The 18292-nt window shown below is 34.3% G+C and overlaps 1 protein-coding gene across 4 annotated transcripts in view; it reads right to left on the bottom strand.

Moving 5' to 3' along the window:
- Positions 1-6710, bottom strand: part of LOC120779474 — a 34673-nt gene extending 27963 nt beyond the window's left edge. The window contains exons 1-2 of one of the 4 annotated variants that reach the window (XR_005705665.1): positions 6578-6710; positions 6301-6494 (exon numbers count right to left, since the gene is read on the bottom strand). The gene's annotated coding sequence lies outside the window, so the exon portion shown is untranslated. The remainder of the gene's footprint in view (positions 1-6300; positions 6495-6577) is intronic. The other 3 variants (XM_040111748.1, XM_040111749.1, XM_040111750.1) reach the window with 3 other exon arrangements.
- Between the last annotated feature and the right edge of the window lie 11582 nt (positions 6711-18292).

The following is an 18292-nucleotide window of genomic DNA, read 5'->3' as shown; positions in this document are numbered from 1 at the left end:
AGCTGATTGTAAGTTGGTCAACCGTGACGTAGATGCGCAGACCGAACAAAATTTGAACTCGTCATTGCGCAATCTTGTTTCTATCATTCTTGCAGTTAGTATAGCACACATCAGGAATAATGGGATGCCCAACTTATTCCAGTGTGAGAGCGCCTCAAAATAAGCGTTTTTTATAACATTTTCCATTATGGCCAGATCGAACAAAATAACAATTTTTGGGCATTTATTAACCCAATACCCAACATTTAGTACGAATATAAATTACTAAATAGTGGTTATTTATTATATGGAGAAACTATTTAAATCTTTTTAAAGAATATTTTAACAACTGACTTTTGTCCTTTCAATACCCAATAATAGGATTTAAGGTTGTTAGCTCTCAATCAGTAAGAGTTTTTAATAATTTTCAACTGAAAATAATACTATGATGTTTCAAATTACAAAACATTTCATCAAATACCTTTAAATTTCACAAATTTATTTAATTTTCATTGTTTTGATTTTGAAGGATGTCGATCTGATTGTAACCGAGGATGGTGCGGAGTTCAGACAAAAGGAAGCAGGGAAACAACAACGTAAGGTGCAACAACTGGCTGATAAGCATAGCGGGGAAAGCTCGGATGGTGCTGATGCTAAGGAGCATGCAGCTGAAGCCGTCGAGCCGGAGACTAAGGTCATGGGTGAGCACAAGCAGGTGCAAAAGATGTGAGCCGAAACAGTGGTGTGCAAAAGGCGGTGGCTATAGAACACAGCGAGTACGTGAGCGAGCGCGCTGCTGTGGCTGAGGAGCCACGTGAGCATCCACCAATGTGGAACGCTATGGAGAAGCTGTATAACGAAGGCGCAAGCAAGAGCACTGTTGTAGCAGGAAAATCAGTGGCAGTTGCGGGCGAAAATCGAGTTGTCCAGCTGATGAAGGAGTTCGGTGAATTATGTCTGGTCGGAAGCATGAACGAGAAGGCCGATGTTGAAGTGAACGTATCCCACCTACAGGTAGAACAGGCAGATGCGGTAAAAGAAATGGTTGGCGCATATACCTCTGTGAGAAATTTCGAGTCACCAGTCGAAATGAAAATTTTGTTGATCGACGATAATCCTGTGTTCGAGACACCGAGACGAATGTCCTACGCTGATCGATGCGTAGTGGACGAGCAAGTGGCGCAGTGGCTGGCAGAAGGGATCATTAAACCCAGTATTTCCAACTACGCGTCACCAGTTGTACGTGTATTCCGTTGGGCGATTTTCCTGCAAGACTTCGATTATGTAATCGAGCATAGAAAAGGAACTAGAATGCGACATGTCGACGCTTTGAGCCGTGTCTCGTGCTTGATGTTGGAAGACTCACTAAATCACCGACTCAAGAAGGCTCAACAAAGCGACGATTGGACGCGAGCCGTACGAAAAGTATTAGAGAAGGATGACTACGAAGATTTCTACATAAAGCACGAGATGCTGTATAAAAACCCAGATAAACAGCTGATAGTCGTACCGTTGTCAATAGAGGACGAAATCATCAAGATGGCACATCGGCAAAGTCACTTTTCCATTAAGAAAATACAAGACGCTGTCGAGAAATCATTCTTTATCCCGCAATTAAATTCAAAAGTAACGAAAATCGTGAGAAGCTGTATTGAGTGTATAGTCACTGATGCTAAGTCTGGAAAGAAAGAAGGATTGCTGAATCCTATCAACAAGGAGGACAAACCATTGGGAACTTTCCATCTCGATCATGTTGGTCCGATGGAGACGACAAATAAGTCATACAACTACATACTTGTTGTTATTGACGCTTTTTCGAAATTTGTGTGGCTTTTATCCCAATGAAAACACTGGAGCAGAGGCAGTTGTAGAACGCCTGAAGAAGCAAGCTGCTATATTCGGTAATCCCGAAGCGTGTAATCACCGATAGAGGCGCCGCATTCACATCAAATCTCTTCAAAGACTACTGTGAAGGCGAAGGTGTCCAGCATCTACTGATAGCGACTGGCATTCCAAGAGAAACGGCCAAGTAGAGCGAATACACAAAATTGTAGTACCCATGGTGTCAAAACTATGTCACGAAACCCCAAGCAGTTGGTACAAACACGTCGATAAAGTGCAACAATTCATAAATATAACTCCGCTTCATAGTACCAAGACGACCCCATTCAAAATATTGACGGGCTTAGAGATGCGTGTTCCGGGTATTCCAGAACTACAGGAAATGCTAGATGAAGCCGCGATCAATGAACTCAATGCTGATCGAGATGCAATGCGCCAACAAGCGAAGGAAAACATCATCGAAATCCAGCAAGAGAATCGTAATAGTTATAATTCACGCCGCCGAACAGCAACCAACTACGACATTGACGAACTGGTAGCCATTAAGCGTACCCAGTATGGAACGGGTTTGAAATTGAAGCCCAAATATTTCGGGCCATACAGAGTTGTGAAAAGATGGAGCATGATCGCTACGAAGTGGTAAAAGTCGGGGACCATGAAGGCCCAAGGCGCACCACGACTGTTGCCGAGTTCATGAAGAAGTGGAACCCTTCATTCGGGACGAATGAAGCCGCAGGACGGCCGAATGTGGAAAATGTACCACGGACCCAAACCAAACGTACTTACGGACCTTAAAATACGACCCTGCGACAATGACGCTACAATTACATTATAACACTGATAAAACGAAAGGCAAAAAATGAAGAACTAAAAGGAAGCACAGTTGACCGCAAACTATCGTACAGGACAATCGCCTATGTACTTAGACTAAGTGAAATTAACTAATGTGAATTCAAATAAATAAACTTGTTAAATTGAAGGTACCTGTATGAATAAGACGCAGTGCATTTTATTTCGAAATTGAAAGACAGTGTGTTAAGCAAAAGACGGTGTGTGAAATAAAGACACACCACATATATATATTTGAAATATGAGTTTGAGTGCATAATAAGCAAAAAATATAACTACTTTATATCCAAAACTCAAATTTTGTTTCAATATGAGTGCTTGATAACCGTAAAATATAACCACTTTATATCCAAAACTCATATTTTAAATATAATAATATATATATCGTCACCTAAAATACAAACCAATGTATCATAAAAAATAAATGGAAATCACTGACAGATATAATAACCAAAAAATATAACTACTTTATAGCCAAAGCTCAAATTTTGTTTCAATATGAGTGCATGATAACCAAAAAATATAACCACTTTATATCCGGTAAATGTTCAGCAGAGCGGTTTTTCCGAAAACGAGCACCAATTTTCACGGGAAATGTTTTAAAAAATTCGTTTTTAATTCCGATTCACGAATATATATGGCGCGTCATCTATTTTTATGTTTTTTTTTGTAATAAAAACAAAGAGAAATATGATTTTGCACGATATTTACGCTATAAATGGCATCACTGTTCGAAATTCAATTGGTTACTAGGGATACAAGCAGCGATCGGTTTCGAAATATCAATACTCGATATTCGAGACTAAACAAGAATTGGTAAAAATGAGAAATACATAATAAGAAAATAATTATAATTGGAAAAAAAAAGAAATTAAAATATCGATATTCTCGATATTCGGGTCTGAACGAGAATTGGTAAAAATGAGAAATACATAAAAGGAAAATAATAATTGGAAAAATAAAAAGAAATTAAAATATCGATATTCTCGATATTCGGGTCTGAACGAGAATTGGTAAAAATGAGAAATACATAAAAGGAAAATAATAATAATTGGAAAAATAAAAAGAAATTAAAATATCGATATTCTCGATATTCGGGTCTGAACGAGAATTGGTAAAAATGAGAAATACATAAAAGGAAAATAATAATAATTGGAAAAATGAAAAGAAATTAAAATATCGATATTCTCGATATTCGGGTCTGAACGAGAATTGGTAAAAATGAGAAATGCATAAAAAGAAAATAATAATAATTGGAAAAATAAAAAAAAATATAATATCGATATTCTCAATATTCGAGTCTGAACGAGAATTGGTAAAAATGAGAAATGCATAAAAGGAAAATAATAGTAATTGGAAAAATAAAAAGAAACTAAAATATCGATATTCTCGATATTCGGGTATGAACGATAATTGGTAAAAATGAGAAATACATAATAGGAAAATAATTATAATTGGAAAAATGAAAAGAAATTAAAATATCGATATTCTCGATATTCGGGTCTGAACGAGAATTGGTAAAAATGAGAAATGCATAAAAAGAAAATAATAATAATTGGAAAAATAAAAAAAAATAAAATATCGATATTCTCAATATTCGAGTCTGAACGAGAATTGGTAAAAATGAGAAATGCATAAAAGGAAAATAATAGTAATTGGAAAAATAAAAAGAAACTAAAATATCGATATTCTCGATATTCGGGTATGAACGATAATTGGTAAAAATGAGAAATACATAATAGGAAAATAATTATAATTGGAAAAAAAAGAAATTAAAATATCGATATTCTCAATATTCGAGTCTGAACGAGAATTGGTAAAAATGAGAAATACACACAGAACTATGTATGTTATGTATGATAAACAATAACTATATTTTTGTGTACGATGCACAAAAGTTTTTGATACTTTCAGAAATAGTTTAATTTTATTAAATATAATGAGCGCTCGAAAAAAATAACCCTGGTCGGTCCAACACCCCGGCGTTCATAATTCTTCTGTGTCCAACTTCTTCTTCTTTCTGCAATAATAATGAATTATAAATTTTTCTATTATGTATTTCTCATTTTTACCAATTCTCGTTCAGACCCGAATATCGAGAATATCGACATTTTAATTTCTTTTTATTTTTCCAATTATTATTATTTTCCTTTTATGTATTTCTCATTTTTACCAATTCTCGTTCAGACTCGAATATCGAGAGTATCGATAATTCGAAAACGATCAGTGCATGAATCAGTAGATTCGAATTTACAACAGCGATGCCATAATTTCGAACATAACCTTGCAACATACATTTACATATTTTTATAAAAATAACAATAAAAACCATTTTTCTAATTTATTAATTAAAGAACATCAATAATTACGTGTATATAATTGATAGAAAATATATTTTAAACATCTAAAGGCGTGTAAAGTGCAAAAGTGAATTTTTGATTTCGGGAAATACGATGTTTTTCTTTTAAAACAAAGAAAATATTGTTTTTAAAAGAACGCGCCTAACATATTCGTAAAGTAGAACTAAAAACGAGTATTTTAAGACATTTCCCGTTAAAATTGGTGCACGTTTGCGGAAAAGCCGCTCTGCTGAACATTTACCCAATATGAGTGCATGATAACCAAAAAATATAACCACTTTATATCCAATATTCAAAAAAAGTTTAAGTTTTCGTTATAAAATTTATACATTTTGGTTATTATATCTGTCAGCGATTTCAATTTATTTGTTATGATACATTGGTTTGTATTTTAGGTGACGATATATATATTATCATATTTAAAAAAATATATATATTATTATATTTTAATGTTTTGGATATAAAGTGGTTATTACACTTTATTACGTAATATTATTATATAATATTACTTATACATATGCATATATAATATTATTATATAATATTACTAATACATATATATATATACTATTACTTATTTGCTTAATAAATTTAAAAAGAAAATATCCATATGCATGAATAGAGGAATTTTTGCGAAAATGAGGAATTTCAGCGAATTGCCTTGTCATCACATGGCAGCGCTCCATTTCTTCGTAATTTTTGGTAAACAAATGAGGTTCAAACGAGTGTAAAATGTAATTTTTAAAATAAAGATTTTTCAAATAAAAAACCTGCTAAAAGTGTAAAATGTGGATTTATTTAAAAGATTATAGTGTAATTTAATTAATTTGAAGAGAAAAAAGTGAATAAAGTGGATTTAACGTGGTGAAATAGCTTGTTGAAATGTTCGAATTTTGGGAATTTTTTAAGGTCGAATATCTCGTAAACTAAGCGTTTGCGGTACCTATAACCCTATATATTTTTTAATCAGACTTCCTCTTTCCAACGGTATTTTCAAATCGCGGCGCCAAAGAAATCGGAATTGTGCCTATTACGTAATATTATTATATAATATTACTAGTTTATTAAATTTATATAAGAAAAAAACCATGTGCATGGAAAGATTGTTTATACTCATTTTAATTTGAAATATAATTTATAGACACACTTGTTTTTATTAGAACTAAGATTGCTATATAAGGAAAGAGGAATTATATCGAAATAGAGAAATTCAGCGAGATTTGCTTATTATCATATAGCAAAAATTGTTTGTGAATGGACCTTGACTCACCGGCAGGTGTATATCCTTAATTTGGAGAGCCTCCTCTATGTCAACCCATTAATTTAACATGCTTAGTTTCGGAATATGGGCTTGCCTAAATCACAGCCTCCAAAAGATATGCTGAAGAGCCTTTTTAGTATAGCAATAAATCGGTGCAAAAATATAATGAATCAACTTTGACCGTTGACTTCCATGTTTTACTTCTTAATTACATACATATGTGTTAAAACATAAATTCCCATTAAAATCATATTAAAGATATTTTAATCAAAACATTATCTCTTACTATGTACAATGGCCTTCTTTCATGCTTTTTTTACTGCTTTCTAGATGTGTGTAAAAATATCCAATTTACGTAGTTATTCGTTTAATTAACTGCTTGCCGGTTTTTGGTGATTGCAGTATTCGATAAGTATCGATTAACCTTAGAATCAGCAAAATCAACAATATTCTATGTTTACACTTGTCGTCAGAGATATAGAGATGCCCAACTCTCCTGTCACTGTAAATGTGAGAACCGCTCACCTACTAAACTTTGACAGTTGACTGAATTGGAAGGTCTTGCAATTGGAATGACTGGAACGGCCAGACGAAATTATACCAAATATATATGTGAATGGAGGGAAAACAATGAAAAATAAAGAAAATTCGAAATTTATATATGTATATATCATGAACCGTTTGGCAATGTGGTGCATAGTAGCATTTTATCGCGATTCTGTAAGCAGTCTCTAGTTACTATTTGAGACATTTTGAGGTAAAAAGTCAATTTGTGACTAGTTACTATTCACTAAATAGTCTCTAGCATAAGTCTCAAAATATTGTTACCTGATACTTAGCAGGAACGAAATATCTCCTGTCATCAAACAAACAGTCGTCGCATTCTCGACTTGGCTCTCACGTCACTGTTGACAGTCATAACTTTGAAGTTGTAGATAATTTCGTCTATTTAGGAACCAGTATTAACACAAGTGTAAAAATATCTCTGAATAATGAAATGTAATAGATTTTGTGACTGTCACTTTCAGAACAGCAAAATCGTCTCAAGTCACAAAATTTGTCTCTAACTTAAAATCTCAAATGTAGAGACTTCTGACTGTATCACAGTACAGAATCACACTGTTAATTTTCTGTTACCAGTGATTAAAACCATTCATTAATTGAGAACTAACAGGCTTAATTCACCTTATTAAGTATTGAAAGTTCAAAAGTCAGTTGTTTTAATATACCATAAAATAATAAAAAGGGATTTAAATAGTTTCGCGGTATACTAGAAGTCCAATAAAAATAATTTTTAATTGTAATAAATGCTGGGTACTTTAATTTAAATGCCCAAAAATGATTATTTTGCTTGATCTGGCTACAATGGAAAATTATACAAAAATTGGCTTATTTTGAGGCGCTCTCACACTGGGATAAGTTGGGCATCTCTTTATCCCTATTCGTCGTGTTTGATGTCTTCAATACATGCCGATTTTTGAATCTCTTCGGAAAACTTTCATATTTTCTTGAAAAAAAAACTTCATTCAATAGCCATGTGTTAATGGAGGTGGTAAATTTTTAGAATAGCATTCCTCTAGATCAAGAAAATATATATACAGTTGTCCACAAAATAATAGGAGTGTCAATATGAAAAATGTTTTTGGCTGCATAACTTTTTTAAATCACATGTAAATGACGCGAAACAATAACGGTACACATAACGGGATACTTGCATTAAAATACAAAACAAATTTTTGTTGCGATGATTGCTATTCTATTTCTGCTTTGCTAGTTCTCGGAGACACTTGTTATTGCTTTCCACAAATAATAGGAGTGTTAGATCTTTCGTTTTCAAAAAAAAAACATAACATAAAAAATATTCACAAAATTAGAATAGTAAGTATAGTTCCATATTCTGGCAGCAATTTAAATTAGTTATTATTTTATTTAATCATTGGGGTTTTCTCGAGTGGGTAAAGGAAATCATTGTACAGAGGAAAAGCGGAAAACTATAAAAAATTGAGAAAACTGGGAAAAATTTATAAAGGGATCCAAGAAATCGTAAAATGCTCTCCTCAAATGATAGCAAATGCCATAAATTATAAAAATAAAAATGAAACTCGTAGACGAAAGCGCAAAAAATCCACTGCAGACGATCGCAATATAGTACGCTACTGCAAAATTAATCCTCTTGCTTCAGCCAGGAGCATCCATGACGAATTAAATTTGTCAGTTAATACTGAAACTGTTCGTAGGAATTTGGAGCAGAACAAATTATTTGCCTGAAGTCCACGAAAAGGACCCCTATTAAAAAAGAAACACAAGGAAGCCCGCATACAATTTGCAAAAGAGCATGGCTCCTGACCCACGTCTAAATGGCGAAACATATTGTGGTCAGACGAATCCAAAGTTTAGCTGTTTGCTAGTACAGGCTCTGGGAACCTTATCCGACGTCCCCCTAACTCAGAATATAATCCCCGGATTACCACAAAAACCATTATACATAACGACGCCAAATCATGGTACGTGGTCGTTTTTATACTCTCGCAACAAAGTTGCTAAGGAGAGTATTATAGTTTTGTTCACATAACGGTTGTTTGTAAGTCCTAAAACTAAAAGAGTCAGATATAGGGTTATATATACCAAAGTGATCAGGGTGATGAGTAGAGTTGAAATCCGGATGTCTGTCTGTCCGTCCGTCCGTCCGTGCAAGCTGTAACTTGAGTAAAAATTGAGATATCATGATGAAACTTGGTACACGTATTTCCCTGATGACATGTACGAAATATGGGTGAAATCGGTTCACAACCACGCCTTCTTCCAATATAACGCTATTTTGAATTCCCTCTGATGCCTTCTCTGTATACTATATACATTAGGAACCAATGCTGATAGCGGAATAAAACTTTACACAAATACGGTATTTGAAAAATATGTAAATGACGGATAATGAAATCTCGATTATCACTTTATCATGCGAGAGTATAAAATGTTCGGTGACACCCGAACTTAGCCCTTCCTTACTTGTTCACATTGTGGTGTTGGTCAAATTCACTTAATTGAAGGCATCATGGACCAAAGGGCATATGTCAAAATATAATATGAGGTATAGTTGACAAATTCCTCTTGGAATATGCCATTGATATGGGTATATCAACTGGATAATGACCCTAAACATACTAGCAAGTGAGAAAAAAAATGGTTTAGAGCCAACGAAGTTATGTGGTGACCTGCTCAGTCTCCTGACCTCAACTCTTTTGAAAACCTGTGGACAGATATAAAGAAGAAAGTAGCTAAAGAGGAACTAACCAACCCGAGATATTTATGGCAAGTAGTGAAAGAGGCTTGGAAAGGAATACCAATAAAACGTTGCCAGGATATCATGGACTCCATGCCTCGGAGATGTGATGCTTTGTTAGAAAATAGAGGTTATTCAACGAAATATTAATTATTTTAATATTTTGTGAAACTTTGGAAGCATTATATAATAAAATTATAGAACGGTGTGTGTGTCTCGCATTACATAAAATACTCCTATTTTTTTGTGGAACTAGTTTTTTAGTTTACTTGATATAAACTGCAATATAAAATTTTGTTTATTTTTAGTTGAAATTACATTGTGCAAAAATTTTGAAAAAAAACATTTTTTTTAATGAAAATTAACAATTCGTTTTTCCCATGTGGTCACTCCTATTATTTTGTGGACAACTGCATGTGGCAACACCATAAATTCTATTAATTTTTAATTCTCAATACAACCATTCGTTTTGACTTTTTTTACATTATGCTTTATTCGATTGTACGTAGTTTTAACATATCAATAAAAGTTTTGGCTTGAAGCTTCACATGTGTGCTCTAATACAGCCAAATTCAATAAAGTACTTGCAAGCGTAACTCCAGCAAAATTAATAGAGATCCCAAAAAGACGGGAGTAATGAATTACCAAATGCATACATTTGCAAAGTTTCATCTTTTATACTAATGCATATCCATATGTAACTGTTTGTCCTGAAATGGAAAACTGTATTGTAAGAGTAGCAACATTCATCATACGAAATGTTTGAGTGTGTAAGAATGAGACGCACATAATGACAATGAATTTATTAAAAATTGCGGCCATTCAATCGCCATTCGAAGAAATATTTGAAGGTTCGTAAATGATTTGAAGAGCATTAGTTAAGTTGCAAATATGCTATAATTTATAATTAGAATATTTTCAGAACAACAGCCACACACATGTATTTCCTCGGTTAATCTCATAATTTGCAATAGCAGTCATTGTACAATTGCGATCAACACAAATCTGTCACCAATACAGGGCACTCGAAGTGTAACCAACTTCAGACAGCGAGGGAATTCAAACGTAATAGTGTGATTGCTTTATATTTAGCTGGAAAATCACAGCCAGCAATTGTTCGTGAGCTCAAACACTTTAATGTGAATAAAGTTTTTGTTTATCGCACCATCACCCGTTTCAATGATACTGGTAGCATCGCAAAACGTCATGGAGGTAGTCATCAAAAGACTGCAACGTCACGTGAGATGGTTCGGAAAGTGAAGAAGCGACTTGAGCGAAATCCACGACGAAGTGTCAATCAAATGGCTAAAGAACTGAAAATATCCGACCACAGCACCCGACGCATATTGGAAAATGAGCTCAAGGTCAAGCCTTACACGTTCCAAAAGGCCCATGATCTCACACCGAAGCAGCAACAAATAAGACTTGAGAGAGCGAAGCAATTGCTTCGCTTGGTCGAAAGCGGTCAAATTCCGAAGATTGTGTTTTTTGACGAAAAAATTTTTCCAATTGAGCAATTCGTAAACTCTCGAAACTATAGGGTTTACTTGACCGACCGTTCATACGAGAGTCTAAGTCATCGGTTGGCCACCAGGAGGCAGCACCCGCCATAAATAATGGTTTGGGCCGCTGTCACCGCAGATGGGCGCTCTCCAATTGTTTTCATCGAGCCTGGCGTCAAAGTAAATGCGACATATCATCGGGAAAGTGTTCTGCAGTAAATGGTTGAAAAACAACGTTCCGAACTTCATTACGACCACACAAGGGCTTTCGAATTCACCAGATGCGAATCCAATGGATTATTCTCTCTGTGCCATTTTGGAGAGCAAGGTCCGAAGTAAAAAACACACCAGTCAAGGGATGCTAAAGAAAGCCATTGTCCGTGAGTGGGCCAAAATACCGGCAAGTCACATTCAGGCAGCTTGCGATTCGTTTTTTGACTGTCCCAAGGCCACAGTTAAAGCAAAAAATGAACATATCGAGCAGAAGTGAATTGGTCATGAATTTATGATTATTTTCACACATTTTGTACTTTAAAATAAATAAATATAATTTTATGGCTTTTTTAATTGGTTACACTTCCGAGTGTCGGACCCTGTAGTAACAGATTCACAGGCTAGCTCAAAACGAACAAGCTTAAAGATGCAGTTAATAGCGTTACAAAAAATTTGTGGGTCCTACAAATACCACGCAGTATTATTTTGTTATGTAATATTATTATATAATATTACTTGTTTATTAAATGTAAATAAGAAAAAGTAAAATGTGGATTTATTTAAATGTTTATAGTTTGATTTAATTAATTTGAATTGAAAAATGTGCATAAAGTGTGTTAAATGTAGTGAAATAGCTTGTTGAAATGTTAGAATTTTGGGAATTTTCGAATACATATCCCGTAAACTAAGCGTTAGCGGTACCTATATCCCTATATATTTTTTTAATCAGCAGGACTTCCTCTTTCCAACGGTACCTTCAGATCGCGGCGCCAAAGAAATCAGAATTTTGCCTTCTACCACTACAACATCAACATACCATTTCCTTTTTTTGACTTGTTTTTAAAATATGAATTGTCAAGAAAAGAGAAAAAAAATTGTATGTGAATGGACCTTGAATCCCCGGCAGGTGTATATCCTTAATTTGGAGAACCTCCTCTATTTCAACCCATTAATTTAACATGCTTAATTTCGGAATATGGGTTTGCCTAAATCACAGCCTCCAAATGATATGCTAAAGAGCCTTTTTAGTAAAGAAAAAATTCGGTGCAAAAATATTATGAATCAACTTTGACATCCATGTTTTACTTCTTAATTACATATGTGTTAGAACATAAATTCGCATTAAAATCATATTAAAGATATCTTAATGAAAACATTATCTCTTACTATGTACAATGGACTTCTTTCATGCTTCTTTTACTGCTCTCTAGATGTGTGTAAAAATATCCAATTTACGTAGTTATTCGTTTAATTAACTGCTTGCCGATTTTTGGTGATTGCAGTATTCGATAAGTATGGATTAACATTCGAATCAGCAAAATCAACTAGAATTATGTCTACACTCGTCGTCTGAGATATAGAGATGCGCAACTCTCCTTTCACTGTAAATATGAGAACCGCTCACCTACTAGACTTTGACAGTTGACTGAATCGGAAGGTCTTAAAGTTTTGCAATTGGAATGACTGGAACAGCCAGACGAAATTATACCAAATATATATGTGAATGGAGGGATTTGTTGCCGCCGTTCAAGATCGCTAATAAAAATTGAAAACAATGAAAAATAAAGAAAATTCGAAATTTATATGTATATATCATGAACCGTTTGGCAATGTGATGCATAGTAGTATTATATCGCGATTCTGTAAGCAGTCTCTAGTCACTATTTGAGACATTTTGAGGTAAAAACTGAATTTGTGACTAGTTACTATTCACTAAACAGTCTCTAGCATAAGTCTCAAAATATTGTCACCTGATACTTATACCATGTTCAGATCGAAAATTTAAAAGATTAGATTACATTTAAGCATTTCATAACCCAACAGTGTTCTTACTGCCGTTGAAAAGATTAAGAGCAGCTGTTTTTGCCATTCAAGAATTTGCATCGCTCAATATTTATCAAAAGAAAACATTGTCATATAGTATTTTGTAATAAAAGCCGTATTATTTTAAATATTTTCCATATAATGGAAATAATGGACGCATTTACTCATTTGGGAAGTCGATTTTCAGCAGAAATTAGATTCTTTGCTGTAATAAAAATTTGTTTGTTTACATTTTTTCCTTTTTGTAGTGTCTAAATCAGCTGTGATAATGTAATAGATTTTCAATGCTGGCAAGTAGATGCCGCAAAATCAGAGTCGCACAGATAGATTTACTCCAATGAAGTGATTTTGAACTGTCATTTTTGTATGGCGAAATCTTGATAAATTTATAAGATTAGTTTGATAAACCACTCAAAGCCTAAATCGTGTAATTAAGTGTCGGTCTGAACATGGTATTAGCAGGTCACAAACTAAAAAGAACTTTTGTTTACCATTTTGAATATACTGAAGAGAGATCAACATCGATATTAATCGATTGTCGTTTTTTTATATTTTGTAAACAACTGAAACACGAAAAGGTTAAAAATAAATCAATCTTACATAAATTTCGTATATATTACGAAACAAAGCCAACATAAATTTTTGTTATTATTGGTAATTATGTTTTTTGACCATGTCATAGAAAATTTAAAATTTGTTGTCGACGTATATATTTTCATTCAAGTGTAAAAATATCTCTGAATAATGAAATGTAATAGATTTTGTGATTGTCACTTACAGAACAGCAAAATCGTCTCAAGTCACAAAAATTGTCTCTAACTTAAAATCTCAAATGTAGAGACTTGTGACTGTATCACAGTACAGAATCAAACTGTTAATTTTCTGTTACCAGTGATTAAAAACATTCATTAATTGAGAACTAACAGGCTTAATTCACCTTATTAAGTATTGAAAGTTCAAAAGTCAGTTGCTTTAATATACCATAAAATAATAAAAAGAGATTTAAATAGTTTCGCGGTATATTAGAAGTCCAATAAAAATAATGTTTAATTGTAATGAATGCTGGGTACTTTAATTTAAATGCCCATAAATGATTATTTTGCTTGATCTGGTTACAATGGAAAATTATACAAAAATGGGCTTATTTTGAGGCGCTCTCACACTGGGATAAGCTGGACATCTCTTTATCCCTATTCGTCGTGTTTGATGTCTTCAATACATGCCGATTTTTAAATCTCTTCGGAAAACTTTCATATTTTCTTGAAAAAAAAACTTCATTCAATAGCCATGTGTTAATGGAGGTGGTACATTTTTAGAATAGCATTCCTCCAGATCAAGAAAATATATATATGTTTCAGCACCATAAATGCTATTAATTTTTATTTCTCAATACATTCGTTTTGACTTTTTTACATTATGCTTCATTCGATTGTACGTAGTTTTGATATATCAATAAAAGTTTTGGCAGAGATAAAGAGATGTATAACTGTAGCAATTGCTAAACGTCAAAACCTACTGAACTTTGACAGCTAATCGAGTTCAGTAGGTTTTGACGTTTATCAATTGGAAACGAGCGATGGCCAGATTGAAATCTTACCAAAAAATATGTAAACGGAGGGATTTGTTGCATCGTTCAAGACCACTTATAAAAAATGTAAAAAAATTGAGCAATTCACAAATAAATTTGTGAAATTTAAAGGTATTTGATGAAACATTTTGTAATTTGAAACATCATAGTATTATTTTCATTCGAAAATGATTAAAAACATTTAATGATTGAGAGCTAACAAGCTTAAATCCTTTTATTGGGTATTGAAAGGTCAAAAGTCAGTTGTTCTAATATACTTTAAAAAGATTTAAATGGTTTCTCCATATAATAGATAACCACTATTTAGTAATTTTTATTGGTACTGTTCAGATTTCTGAACAGTTCTTAACGGCTACAATTGTAAATGAGATATTTTTGTAAATCTGTGTAGAAACAGATATCATATTTCAAATATTTATATGCATTATCGCTAAAATATAAAAACATAGTCCTAAATATAAATATGTATGTACAAATACCCATTGCAATGCTACATGGTATGGGGTTGTTTTCAAGTGCATATGCACATTTGTATTCAATTGCCTAAATGCATATCTTAGGTCAATATGTTATCGTAAGTAAATACATATCTTTGTTTGTTAATTGTTGAGTGCATACGTATTGCATAAAAATGTATGTATGTATCTTTATGCGTTTGTTTATGTATTTACTTTGTACTGCCTCAACACTGGCGAAGATAAGCCTGCTAAACTATTAAAGGATAAGAAAAACGTATGTATGCCGTTATAAACATTTATGCTTAAGATATATGTACATACTTCCGTATGTACAGTAGATTAGTATTAAGATATGTGTATGCACTCTGCATGTGGTGCATACATGAATTAGGATAAGGAATTTTATAAATAAAGGAGCTCTGGGCAACCAGAGCTGAGAACATTTTTATAACCGAACCCTTCGCGTTATTAATTAACAGGTACTAAATGTTGAGTATTGGGTTGATAAATGCCCAAAAATTGTTATTTTGTTCAGTCTTGCCATAATAGAAAATATTATAAAAAACGCTAATTTTGAGGCGCTCTCACACTGGAATAAGTTTAACATCCCTTTATTCCTGTTCCTTGTTTTTGCTTCAAGCTTCACATGTGTGCTCTGATACAGCCAAATTCAAAAAAGTACTTTCAAGCGTAACTCCAGCAAAATTAATAGAGATCCCAACAAGACGGGAGTAACCAATTCACAAATACATTTGCAAAGTTTCGTCTTTTATACTAATGCATATCCATATGTAACTTTTTGTCCTGAAATGGAAAACTCTAACGTAAGAATAGCAACATTCATCATACGAAATTTTTGAGTGTGTAAGAATGAGACGCACATATTGACAATGAATTTATTAAAAATTGCGGCCATTCAATCGCCATTCGAAGAAATATTTGAAGGTTTGTAAATGATTTGAAGAGCATCAGTTAAGTTGCAAATATGCTAGAATTTATAATTAGAATCTTTTCAGAACAACAGCCACACATATGTATTTCATCGGTTAATCTAATAATTTGCAATAGCAGTCATTGTACAATTGCGATCAACTCAAATCTGTCACCAATACAGGGCACTCGAAGTGTAACCAACTACAGACAGTTCGCGCAGCTGTCGCATTGGAATCAGCTGTTTATTAATTTGCTGAATGACAGCTCGGAGTATTGTTCATAAGTATACAAAAGCGTTTCGCCAAAAGTGAACGCAAAAAAAAGTGATCTGCGATGGATTTCAAACGTAATAGTGTGATTGCTTTATATTAGCTGGAAAATCACAGCCAGCTATTGTTTGTGAGCTCAAACACCTCAGTGTGAATAAAGTTTTTGTTTATCGCACCATCACTCGTTACAATGATACTGGTAGCATCGCAAAACGTCATGCAGGTGGTCATCAAAAGACTGCAACTGCAACGTCACGTGAGATGGTTCGAAAAGTGAAGAAGCGACTTGAGCGAAATCCACGACGAAGTGTCAATCAAATGGCTAAAGAACTGAAAATATCCGACCACAGCATCTGACGCATATTGAAAAATGAGCTCAAGATCAAGCCTTACAAGTTCCAAAAGGCCCATGATCTCACACCGAAGCAGCAACAAATAAGACTTGAGAGAGCGAAGCAATTGCTTCGCTTTGTCGAAAGCGGTCAAATTCCGAACATTGTGTTTTCTGACGAAAAAATTTTTCCAATTGAGCAATTCGTGAACTCTCTAAACGATAGGGTTTACTTGACCGACCGTTCATACGAGAATCTAAGTCATCGGTTGGCCACCAAGAGGCAGCACCCGCCATAAATAATGGTTTGGACCGCTGTCACCGCAGATGGGCGCTCTCCAATTGTTTTCATCGAGCCTGGAGTCAAAGTAAATGCAAAATATTATCGGGAAAGTGTTCTGGAGTGAATGGTTGAAAAACAAGGTTCCGAACTTCATTACGACCACACAACGGCTTTCGAATTCACCAGATGCGAATCCAATGGATTATTCTCTCTGTGCCATTTTGGAGAGCAAGGTCCGAAGTAAAAAACACACCAGTCCCGGGATGCTAAAGAAAGCCATTGTCCGTGAGTGGGCCAAAATACCGGCAAGTCACATTCGGGCAGCTTGCGATTCGTTTTTTGACTGTCTCAAATCCATAGTTAAGGCAAAAAGCGATCACATCGAGCAGAAGTGAATTGGTCCTGAATTTATGATTATTTTCACACATTTTGTACATTAAAATAAATGAATATAATTTAATGGCTTTTTTTTATTGGTTACACTTCCGAGTGTCGGACCCTGTAGTAACAGATTCACAGGCTATCTCAAAACGAACAAGCTTAAAGATGCAGTTAATAGCGTTATAAAAAATTTTTGCGTCCTACAAATACCACGCAGTATTATTTTGTTACGTAATATTATTATATAATATTACTTGTTTATTAAATTTAAATAAGAAAAAGTAAAATGTGGATTTATTTAAATGTTTATAGTTTAATTTAATTAATTTGAATTGAAAAATGTGCATAAAGCGTGTTAAATGTGTAATGGGGTTTCGTCCATAGCTGCGGCATGCTCAGCCACTCCAGGGTCAGCCTTGGGACCCACGAACCCTTAGCAAAGAAAAGTGTTTACTCTCGTAACGATGTATCCACACTCCCTTATGTGGACAGCCAGACCAGCGTGTATTTGTACGGCGAGTCAGATGGAAGCGAGCGAAATTGGCGCGCCAGGCGTTGACGCTTGATGAAGTCGGCACGGTGGTCTAAACGGCGGTGATGATGAAAGCGAGCGAAATTGGCGCGCCATGCGTTGACGCTTGATGAAGTCGGCACGGGGATTTATACGGCGGTGATGATCTTCTGGCGCTGCCTATTGCTGGGCGACCGTCCTCGCTGGCGAGCTGGAGAAAAAAGGACCCGTTCGGTGTGAAGTGCTTGCTTATATAGCAGCATAGCGCAGCTTTCGTCAGTGTAGTGAGGTAAGTTGTGTGTGTAGCTTTGGTCAATGCGGTGAGGTGAAGTTTACTACGTGCAGGATAGTTTCAGTATGGTGGAAAGCTCTATATTGAGGTATGGTGAGGGTAAATGATGTACAGTGTTGAAGTAAATGATTGTAAC

Source organism: Bactrocera tryoni, unplaced genomic scaffold, assembly GCF_016617805.1.
Source record: "Bactrocera tryoni isolate S06 unplaced genomic scaffold, CSIRO_BtryS06_freeze2 scaffold_11, whole genome shotgun sequence".
Classification (NCBI taxonomy): domain Eukaryota; kingdom Metazoa; phylum Arthropoda; class Insecta; order Diptera; family Tephritidae; genus Bactrocera; species Bactrocera tryoni.
Note: the sequence above shows the minus strand (reverse complement) of the source record. Positions and strands in the feature narration are given on the sequence as shown.